General features: G+C 42.7%; 1 protein-coding gene across 1 annotated transcript in view; it reads right to left on the bottom strand.

Annotated features, from left to right (window-relative positions):
- ATXN10 (ataxin 10) overlaps positions 1–12216 on the bottom strand; it is a 1037424-nt gene that overhangs the window by 582474 nt on the left and 442734 nt on the right. The gene's annotated exons all lie outside the window — the stretch shown is intronic.

Below are 12216 nucleotides of genomic sequence, written 5' to 3'. Positions count from 1 at the left end.
TCAAAAACTGCTGCCCCCGTGGATGCAACTGTCGATATTTTAAGCGCCGCATGTGCCTCCAAATGAAGTGCTTAGAGGAGCAATTAAAGGAACTAAAGCAGGAGATCCTAGCCGTTAACCGGTGACTGTGAGCCCGCCGATATAATATTCCTTTTTTTGATGGGTGGGCAATGGGCGCACGTTGGGGAAAAGTTGGGGTTATATGGACAATTTTATTTTTGAACCGACATTGGTTGGACTATTCTTTCTGGACATTGGTTGGAGTTAGGAAGAGGGGTGGGGCAGGTGTTGTGGGATTATTAGTATATTTTTGTTAGGGGATTAAATTATATTTATAGTTAAACTTTACATATGATGTAAATGTTTTGTGGGGCTTTACTCTTTGACGTCACACAGCTTCATTTGCTGCTGCCGGGCCGCAGCCTGTGTTTGATTTAAATGATCTGCCGATTTTTTGTAACACACGAACAGATAGATGCGGGACTCTCACTGTGTGACTTGTCCTACTAGTACTGTCAGTCTCTCCTCCTAGTCTATGCATTCTGCAACTAGAGTCAAGGGTGTGGGAGTGTAAATTAATGAATTAATTTCCATTATTAATTATGCCTCCCCAAACTTCTTCTCTTACCTGTGAGTAATGCTTAAACTTAGGCGCAGCAATGGCTGAATGGTGATGATGGTTTTGTTTCCCAAAATGCCATGGTCGTGGTGGTAGTAGTATACACTAGCAGTAGCATTTGCAAAATAAGAAAATGAGACAGTCAGTTGCCTGAAAGAGAGACTGGAAGATAAACCATAATAATGGTGGCGGGGATAGCCTAGTACAACAACAAGTTACAAACTGTAGTTGTGTCCAGTCACTCGACAAAAGCGTAACCTTTAGTGCTGTAAAAGGAGGATGATGAATCCAATCAATGCCTGCAATTAATTATGATGGATTATGTTCCTTTGGAAAAAAAATTACTTGCAAAGATACTTAGCATGGGTGGGCAAGCAGAAGAAGAAGATCCTCGCCCTGCCTTCAAATTGTATTAGTGTTGCTTTCACCACATCCGCCCCAGCAAGTGTGTGATCAATTATTGGTGTACATTTAATTTAGTCACACCTAAATATAAATCACACAGCTCAGGGGAAGAGGGTTAGGGTTTGAGAGAAAGGTTTGATGTAGACAAACAGTACACATGAAAAACAACAACAACACACACACACACACACAATCTTGGTAGACGACCATCATATTCATAAATCTGTTAAGGGAGAAAAAGGAAATGCATGCATGATGATGACTTGATGGTTAATGATAAGTAGTACTTACTAACTAGACCTGAAGACAGTACAGGGCAGCAGTATATTACTAATTATTATTATGCTATTTACTTTGATTGTTTGACTGTTTGCCCTCATAGAGAGAGACACAAATTACATAAATGTTATACTAGCAGCCCGTCCCGATGTTGTCCGGGTATGAATTGCTGCCGGCCCGTAGTATATTGTTTTGTAGGATTTCGTTTAGATAGCATTTCTTATCTGTGACAGGCCTGTGAAACGCTCCGATACACAGTGCACTGCTGATGCACTTTAGAGTGCGCGTTCAGTAGTAGAACTCCAGTTTCCCTACTTTATTTTTCCTTGCAATATTATATAGCGCGAACTCGACAACATGGCATGAGCACAATTTACATTACAGAAGAACACATTCATTTGTGGTAGGCACCGGGAGACAAAGCGATTTGCCTGGAATCACAGGATGTTGAGCTGATGCCGAGATTCGAACGTAGCTCCCCAGCTCTAAAGTTCGCAATTCTAGAACGTGCGGCGGGAGGTGTGTCTAAAAGTGTATGTCGTTGCTGACCATCAATGAGAGAGACCTGTGGATTTTTCAAATGTGGGCCGCCATGCCACCAATGTACTTACCGGGGGGAGGGTAAACACCCATTATTCCGTAACTTTCTTTCCGCATACCATCACTCCGCATACTTTCATTACGAAAGTACCATGACTCCGCAATGCCATTATAACGCATGGCATTACATTTTATATGCTTTTACCACGCATACATTTACAACGAAATTCGTTGAAAAAGCATGAATGGTAAAAGCATGTTTTTTTTTATGTTTGGATAAGGTAAGTATGGGATAGGGGTATATGTTTTGGGGTACTGAGGTATATGTTTTGGGGTGTTTGGGTATTTTAAGGGTTCAGATATAGTTTTGGGTTATGGGGTACAGGGGTAGTTTTAGGGTTTAGGGATAGGTATGGGTTTTGGGGTACAGGGTTTTTTTAGGGTTCAGGGCTAGGTTTGGGTTTTGGAGTATAGGGGTATTTTTAGGGTTCAGGGGTAGGTTTCGGTTTTGGGGTACAGGGGTATTTTAAGGGTTCAGGGCTAGGTTTGGGTTTTGGGGTACAGGGGTATTTTAGGGTTCAGGGGTAAGTTTGGGTTTTGGGGTACAGGGTTATTTTTAGGGTTCAGGGCTAGGTTTGGGTTTTGGGGTATTTTTAGGGTTCAGGGATAGGTTTGGGTTTGGGGTAAAGGGGTATTGTAAGGGTTCAGGGCTAGGTTTGGGTTTTGGGGTACAGGGGTATTTTAGGGTTCAGGGGTAGGTTTGGGTTTTGGGGTACAGTGGTATTTTTAGGGTTCAGGGCTAGGTTGGGGTTTTGGGGTACAGGGGTATTTTTAGGGTTCAGGGGTAGGTTTTGGTTTTGAGGTACAGGGGTATTTTTAGGGTTTAGGGATAGGTTTGGGTTTTGGGGTACAGGGTATATGTACAGGGTTAAGATGGGTTAGTGTTTAAGGATGTTGGGGTATTTTAAGGAGTAAGGTTGGGTTATGATTATGGGGTGCAGGGGTATTTAAAGGGAGCAGGGTGGGATTAGCACACGATATGAGACATGGCATGAAGGGCGGAACGTACCACACGCCCCAAGCGTTTGTCACGCCCCCAGCACACACCCACAAGGGACTACTTTGCTGGCACGGTTCTTTTACCTTTTAAATGTATATGGTGGGCGTCTGCATAGCCTATGTCCTTCTGCTGCAGCTGCCCTTTCCAACGCTGTATTGGGTGTTGTGATTGGTGCTGTGGTTCCTGAGATTACCCGCCTCAAAGGTTTGGGCTCTCTCTTTATTATACTAGTATGGATTCGGATTCTGTTGTACCGGGCTTCCTTTTGAAGCTGGCAAAGAAAATTTAAATATAGCTGTAGGGATCAATATGCAAAGAGCAACAATAACAACAACACACAGTCGTAATGATCGAAGAGAAAAAATGAATCAAATTATTTAAAAGATGATACTAAAGTTAGTGCATGATCCTGGTCAAATTGGGGAGTTGCATCTTAGCATTCCTCTTGGTCCTCCCTTTCATGGATGCTGCGTCCGTCAATCTTGGGTGCCACTGCCTGCCTGGTGGATGCAGATTGGTAGGTGAGTGTGAGTTGTTTTTCTCTGTTTAGCACATGGTAAAGGTTGGCCTGTAAGTGTAGATGGAAAAACAAAAGGGATATTGAAAAATCAAGGAGGAAAAACAGGAAACATTACGGAGGAGTGCAAACACTTTCAGAGGCAGCCTGGCTAAATCATGTCTACGATCCAATTGCTCTTGCGCTTGTTTTTCACTTCTTGAGCGGGGTAGGAGCGCCCTCTTGGCTCCCGCTGCTGCCACCCCCCTTTCTAGGGCTACCGCCTGGGCTCCCGACCTGACTTTGCGGCATACTGAATCGGCGAGTCTCCTGCCCTGAACGTGTGCATGTAAATAACTGGAGTTTGATCGGCAACCTCCTGCCCTTCTTGTTCCGGTGGCTGCGCCCCCCCCCCACCCAGCACTACTCCGTGGAGCAAGCTACCTTATGGTTTGGATTTTTGCATGTCCTGCCATTTTGTGTTAAGGCCATCGGTGCCATTGGCGGCTTCAATCAGATTCAACATGCCGCTGGACTATGCCCAATGTCGACTGACTGACCTTTATTCTGAGTTGATCCCCCCCCCTCATATACCCCTTACGTCTTGCTCAGTCACTGCGACATCGGATGTTATATTTGCTGATCTCCTAGCCGGTTTGTTTTGACTTTCACATTGACTTTTGGCTCCTTTGAAGAACTTTCCCCTTTACCGGTTCTGCCTGATCATCTTCCCACCCCTTTTTACTTTTCCCTCTCTACCTTCTATTCCCCATATGAGATGTGTATATGGTATTGTATGCTATAGTAACTCCTGTTCCTGTGTAACACTAGTGGTTTTTTTCCTATGTGAAACTAAGCTTCTGTAACTCATGTAATTTGGTCTCTCGGTAATCGTAATGTAAAGAGCTCTGATACCTCCAGGTCTAGCCAGCGCTATATAAAACTCTGCAAATGAAATAAAATAAATAAATAAAATGTCTACTCTGTTGTCTGTTTCCAGAATTAACCTACAATAGCAACAGGACAGAGCAGGCCCACGGTGCCCACCCGACTTCCACTTAAGCTTAGCTTTTGAGTGAGCCAGACAGAGCACACATATACAACAACATAGCATTTTCCAAAGTAAGTAACTAAATCAATGCACAGCTGTCAGTCCTACCACTTCTACAGTTGTGAGACTTGTAACTCGACTCCACCACTACATAGACATGTAGGTCAGCTGTGGTTTTTCTTGACTTGTTTACTTTTATGCCACTCATGAAAAAACGCCCTGAGTTATTATATCAATCATCTCCGATCCTTCTGACTGACTGCGAAGATACTATGTCACTGTGATCATCATGATGGTGTTGTCCAACTCAGTTTGCAGTGTACCGAGTGAGTCTAGATTCCACATTCAAAAATGCAATGGATCGGTCTGCAGTAGTAGTACAATTTTGTTATTAAACAACAAGAAGGGAAACATTTACTTGGGTCACTTTTAGTGTGTAAATTAAATACTAATACACTTTAACTTCACTTCATACACAACAAACAACAACACAAACACCAATCACTCAGAGTCAGCGTCCAACGTATGCCATTCATTACCTGTTGCTTCGCATCTTAAGTTAAGGGTCAGTCTCACTAGGCTTAGAAAGGAGGATAGCTACAGTCATCATGTTCCAATTCTTTTGGAGGGACTCGATGAGGCAACATTTCTTCAATTATTTTCCATCCAATTATCTGGCTTGAGGGAAATGGATTTAGGGCGAGTCAGGAGGAGGATGGAACAGGACTCTGAAGAGTGGTCTTAAATGCACACAGCTGTTGCTTTGGTGTCTCAGCCTGACTCTTACTACGGTGCCACTGAGATGTTGCTGAGGCGGATGGGGGCGGTAAAACTGCACTGCTGGGATCAGGGCTACATTGTGTACCAGAGAAAATGTCTCCCTCTAGTCACCTTCCACCACGATCATATCTTCTTCTACTTCATCCCCACCGACAGCAATGGTTGCCGTTTTTTGGCCTTTAAGGTGTGCCTCCCACTGGATCAAGTGGTGTTTTTTCAGATGGATGTTTGGCCTCCGGTACCATAGTTTGTAACAAGCTTACCCTGACTAATCGACAAATTAAGCATATAGCAACATCCTCCTCCTTACTGCTAACTGAAAAGAAGTCCCAAACTGAGAGGTGAACATTCTTGGGCTGCTGGAGGTGCCATTTGCAATGCCAGATGAACTGGAGGGTGTGCCTGGAATTTGACTCTTTGCAGTGCCAGAAACACTACCTACTGAGGTGGATGTAGGTCCCTGCTGGGTCTTTGCAAATGCAAATATGGACACTGGAGGTCGTGTTGGTGGTATCCGTACCACATCCCTCACAGCGACTTGGGATGGGGTAATAATGTCGGTATCCATCTCCACTTGGGTAGGAGTGATGTTCACGTTGACAGGCTCATCATCATCCTCCACTTCTACATCTACCTCCATAACTCTAAGGCTTTCTGGAACCTTCCTTTTCCCTAGCCTTGCCGGGTGGCTTGCCTCACTCTCTGACTGAGCTGGTGGCTTCCAAGTGGCATCTAGATCATAAGAAGGGGGCTTGAAGAAGAAGTTGATGGACTAACCCTCCTTTTCCTTGCTGTGCCTCTGGAAGACAATGGATCTTCTGAAAGAGTGGCTCGCTCTTCTTCCTATGCAGGAAGCTCGATTTCCTGAACTGCCCCTACTTGAGTTAGAACTACTATTGTGGGCGGTGGTTGCGGCTTATTGTTGCGGCTGTTGTTGCCCACTTATCTGCTGAGTTTCCTCCTGCTTTGATTGGGTACTACTTTGCGATAACCACATGTCAATTTCAACATCACTGCTCATTGGCGTTTGAACAATTAGACTGGCTGCCTCTGCGGTACTCATGGACTTGGGCCTAGGTTGGTGGTGTGGGCCCACTGATGCGGAGGTGCTGCTCCCAGCTTAGTCCCCGGACACCACTGCTGCAGGCGTAATATTTTGTTTCCTAAAAAACATCTTGGCCGGCACACCAGTCTTGGTAAGTATCATTTCCTTCTTCTGTTCCTTCTTCTCACTGACACCTTTCTTGGTACTGGAGGACCTGGTACCTTTCTTTGGGGCCATCTTCTTCAGATGTCAGCAGGACGCAGTTGTACAAGTTGCAGAGATGTCTGTGGTCACACGTCATGTGACATTGTGCGCAGTAGGACTTCTGTCTCGCAGTACAACGGGTGATGATGACACCTCCTCCTCAGTCTTTTGTGCACCTAAAAGCAAAGAAGCCAGAAGAACATCAGTGAAATGTTGCATTTGTTGTTGTGGTTCAATTACTACTAGAACAAACAAACACATATAATATAGCGTGTGGGGGTCACACTAGTTAGTGTTATATTATTATATTTTATTACCTCAGTTTTTTTTTTAAACACAACAGTGTAGCCATTTGTGAGACTTTGACAACAAGGGCCTTCATGGTATACTGTTACTGTGTACACTCAGGAAGGATAGGAAAGAAGCAGAACAAAAACAAAAATACAAATGTAATGGAAGTGGTACCTGTTTGGCATTCATTTGCGCATCACGTCATTCAGGGATCTGCAGCTGGCAAAGAGGATGAAAGCAGTAAGCCAAGAGGAACAAAAGAAAGGCATGCAGACCTATATATGGTAAACGCAGCAAACTACTAAAGTACCACCACAAAATGGCCAACAGCCCCAAGGTCACTTACAGTCACAAGCACGAGGCCTGGAAAACAATGACCTCACGCAGGCCTATAATGGCCAGGCAAAGGAGGCATGCTAAACAACACAGCTTTAATGCAAAAACAAACATCAACAGGGCTAAACAAGGTTTGCAAGATAGACAACAACAACCACACCACACACACACATCCAACAAAGGCATTTATTTAACACACACCAAAAAAGTGAAATACCCCCCAAAAAACACATTTTGCAATTCAGGCCAATGCCATTAATGCCCTAAAGGATATTTAAATTCAACAGACACCACAGAGACAGTTGTTTTATGCACCCATAAGTAGCTCTGGACCTACTGGCTACCCACTATAAATTTTAAAAAACTGATGAAAAGTAAAATAAATTGTAGTTGCAACTTGCAATACCCCAATCAAACAAACAACACCAATTCTCCAACTTACTTGTAAAATCTCAAATCCAATAATGTTTGATGAAGCAGACACAAAGAGTGAGCCTTCCAGCTCCAAATCCAAATGAAAAGTGAACCGGACATGGACAAAGCACTGGGAAGAGCCTGCTGGACAGGAACAGGAAGAGAGAGACTCTAGGGCACTTCTTTCCCCTTAATAAAAAAAAGACAAAAAGATAAAGGACTCCTTGCACAAATAAGTACAGCCAAATGTCAATCTGAGGAGTTTTTTCATCCAAATCATCATTTTGGAGAAGGTTTTATGCTGCTTGAGAGATATTCTTTTCCAGATTGCAATTTCTGTACGTTCGGCATCGCAAGCTTCGTCGAACTTCCGCCAGATGTCCGATGGCACGTCCGAATGACGTGCTCGTGATTGCACACTCTCGTTCGAAAATGCAGCCAGCTCCAAAAATCTCGTGGCGCACGCGAACAGATAGGAAATCTCGTCGGCGATTGCAGAGATCCCGGTAAGTCGCTGCCGCTCGAGCAAAAACACATTTTGAAAGCGGTAACAAGAAAAAAACTCTGCCACACTGCTGAGTTTTTGGTAACTCCACGTTCTATGCGGAACGTGGAGTTGCAAAAAAGCTGCAAACTCCGCGAGTGGAGCAGATTTTAACGCCCGGGGCTACTTGAAAGTTGGCATCTTTAGAACTTGCCTAAAGTTGGCATCTTTAGGCAAGGCAATATTCAACAGTGCTGTAGAGGAACACATCTAAAGGTTTAAAATGGGTATTTATGATATTAAAGCAGGGATTGACCTTACATAAGGGTAAGACATTTATATCCATAGAAGTGGATTCTTTGGCACACATGATCATAAGTGAGGGATTTAGACTGAAGAACAAGCTGCTCAAAGCTGCTGAGGTCAAATACAATCCAAGTACAAAGAATCCCAGGTTGGATTATTTCTCTAGACTAATATGACCTTATTATAAGAAGGGAGGAGAAAACAACTTAAATGATCACAGGGTTGCTCTTATTGAGGATCCTATCAAGGATGTAGACCAAGACATTATTGAGTTCACTTGTTGCACAACTAAATGGAGGATATGGTTTTGACAGAAGCATTTCATTGTTATTTGAAATAGACTGTACTCAATTTTCTCTCAGACCCTGTCAAAGATGTTGTGTTAAAATGTTTAAGCTTGGGCTTCATAAGGAGGATCCGCCTATGTCAATTTACAGCGGTGTTCAATTGTTTAAGAATAGGACATTTTTACAAAAAAACAGGATTGTTCAGAAATGAACTTTGCTGTATGCAATACATGTCATTGGGTATCATTCAACTGATAGTTGAAGATATTCATATGGCGTTAGTTTCTGTCTTGAATGCCAAAGAATAATGCAAGCAAAAAGAACAGGAAAAATGTAGTTGAGCCTCAATCACCTTCCTATACAATAGAAGCAGACATGGCTGTACGCATTGCACTGAGTACAGCTGTAGCAGGTACCCCCCCCCCGAGACCTTGGGAGCAATGTAATACAATGACTAATGCAGGAGATGCCTTGCATAGACTAAACAGAATTGCAGGAATAGAATCAGCATTCCAAACAGAATACCTTCTGGTTTAATCATCCAAGGATTTAAAAAAAGATTCTATGTCAAGACAATCATATGGGACATCAACATGTTCTTGTAAATCATACATTTTAACAATTCATCCATTACTAAGACTGCTTAATCTTCTGCCTGGATTTGGGAAACGTATAAGGAGCCAGGCCCATTGGAACTGTGCACCGACAGAGAACCAAATTTTACAGGTTTAGTAAATTATCGGGCAAGAAAAAGCAAACCTTGGGGCGTAATGCAGTACATTTTGTGATAGTATTACCTTATTATTTTGTGATTTGCCATCTGGGCAAAGTTTTCACCTCAATAGTACTAGTCTGATACCCAAATACAATAATAAGTATCAGAACGATCAGTCAACATTTGCAAAGGGCCTTCCTCTGCACGTGAACATGTATTACTGCCTTTTTACCAACTTTTGATCTGTTTGAGCTAGAAACTAATTTATTTGTTCAAATCTGCAGATCATGCAGCAAATGATGGAGTATGCAGCAACAGCAACAAATTCACAATTGTGGGGAAAAAGCCACAGCTGTAAATTGCATAATTTCAATGCCCCGGTCCAGGCAGAATATGTACTCTTAAAGGAAATTATAAGAAAATGCATCTGTGTCAGTTTCAACAAATTATGAATACTTAGCCTCTTTGCTAGAGAAGCATGATCTAAGGTTTCTTTTATACTACTGCATCATTCTCTGTTTCTATAATTACACACAGAAATGATGGCGATAATTAAAGGAAGCCTGAAAACACTTGTTTTAGGAGTGATGCCCCAGGCATGCTTATAAAAAAATTGGGATAAACTGCCCTTTCCTTCACACCCATTGAGTCTGGATAAGCGAGAGAACATGACTGCTGAATACAAAAGAGTAAGATTATAATATAGTCCATATCTTATAACGTTGCATAGTGGTCATCAAATTTGGCACAGAGACCAGTGTTCATCTAATACGGATCAACTTTGGCAACAGCATGATCTAAAGAAAGTAGCAAACATCCTCAGCCCAAAGGCACTAGTGGTAATAACTGTTGCCAACATGGTGCACTAAGCAGATCTGCTTTGAGGATTGCTCTCCTGCAAAGAGAACAAGCCAAAGCATTTAAATCCCATAAAATGCTACATCAAGAATACTCTTTTGAGGTGTGATTTTCAAAACGGTGTGTAAACTCAAAGTTTAAATAAAATGTAATACAAAAAGAAATGAAAAATGTCAAGGACTGGACACCAAGGGGCCGATCCGATGTCGGATGAACCGGAGTCCGTCCAAAATTGGTCAGGAACTGGAACCGAACACCCTCCTGTTGACGGTTCCAGCTCTGGAAGTAGGATGCGACCGAACCCTGTTCGGTCGCATGTCTATTCTTTTCAATGGGAGCATGCATTCTGAACGGAATGCATGCTCGCATGCATTCTGAACGGAATGCATGTTCTCATTGAAAAGAGCAGAGGTGCAGTTCATTCTTGCATCCCGTGTCTGGCACCTCAAGGTGCCTGCCACTGGGTGCAGGGATCAAGGGAGGGCACCATTTGGTGGCCTTGCACCCATGGGGACCCTGAAAGCTCTTTCCTGATGCTTTTCTGTGCCGTAAAGTCCAGCACAAAAAGGCAGTGGGAAACTGCCATCGTAATTCCTTGGCTGGAAAGAGCCAGCTGGGAAATTACTGCAGGGTAAACCGAATCGGATTCCCTTCCGACCTAGCCCATCGGAATGGCTCAGTCAGAAGGGAATCCGAACAGCAGAGTATGATGCAAGCAGGTGCGCTTCCTGCCAGTATCAGAATCGTTCTCTAATAAGGTCTATGAAGTGTCCTTGTAGAATGCCCAAGGAAAGGGTGACTCTTCCTTGAATCATAGTGCCACATGCACAAAATAAAATATGTGAAAGGAGTTAAATGTCTTCTTTAGAGGCTCACATGCTAAAGTCTTCCTACCATCGGGAAGATGAAAAGAGTTAGACTATAGCAAGAAAAGAATCCAGAAATGAACAATCCAACTTGATACATCAAAAAATCAGGGAGAAAAATAGTAGAGTCCAGTATCGCAACTAAATATTTCGGAACAAACGCTCTGCGATGGAGCAAAACACTCGGCGATGCATCTTCCTCTCAAAAGCCTCTTTTATATATGCTTCCGACCAGAACTGGGATTGAGGAAAAGACTCTGCACCATCTTGGACTGGGAAACTCTGATAACCTCCAGAGGACAGACCACCATAATTGGAAAAGGTTATTTGTAAGGATTGTTTCCATTCCCATCTTGGAAGCTCGTGCAGTTTGATGAACTATAAAGAAGAAGCCTAAGTATGACATCCTGCACAGTGAGCAGACCCCTAAAGCCCCAGCACTGCCCTTCATCACGTTACTGGTGGAAAACTCCATCACAGTCTAATACAAAAACCAAAACTGAATAAATAATTTATGAAAGTTTGTCCAAGTAGATGGCAATTTGGCCACATGTCATCCCTTTAGTCTGCCCTTTCTCCCTTAAATATCTATCTCTAGTTCTGTTCAGCCAGCCAAATCTTAGCTCTCATGTATTTAGTTGCAGCAATATATGTGAAATTAACACTATAATTAGATTGTTGCTGTATGCATGGCCTTATCAAATTAACAATGAGCCTCCATCGGAGGCTACTGGCAGCTTTATGGATCTAAATGGGAAAGAGACTGGACTGCTATTCACAAAATTTCTTCAAGGGGTTAACTGGCGGGCCATCTCTGGGCAGACAGCTGCTTATTCTGATGATGTTCCTGTGATAGAGATGTATCTTCTTCTGTATAATGGACGTGTAAGGAACCAAACGTATTATATTTTACAGGATTATATGTTGAGCTTCCAATTTTATGGTATTTATTTTTTTGACATTTCCGTCCATATTTATTTTTTGCGATTTTATCTGTATTTATCCATATTTATTTGGGGTTTTGTGGAAAAATGAAGCGGAAATTAGTATATTTCCACATTTATGTAACCAATAAATATGCACTCATGCTTGAATGCCTGCCAAGTTTAAGTGCTGTGAACATCTGCAGAAGATAAATCAATGCGCGTATTTGAAAATATGCAAATTTCAGTAACAACCT

Source organism: Lissotriton vulgaris, chromosome 1_2 (assembly GCF_964263255.1).
Source record: "Lissotriton vulgaris chromosome 1_2, aLisVul1.2, whole genome shotgun sequence".
Taxonomy (NCBI): Eukaryota; Metazoa; Chordata; class Amphibia; order Caudata; family Salamandridae; genus Lissotriton; species Lissotriton vulgaris.
The sequence above is the reverse complement of the archived record's forward strand: the minus strand, read 5'-3'. Positions and strand labels throughout refer to the sequence as shown.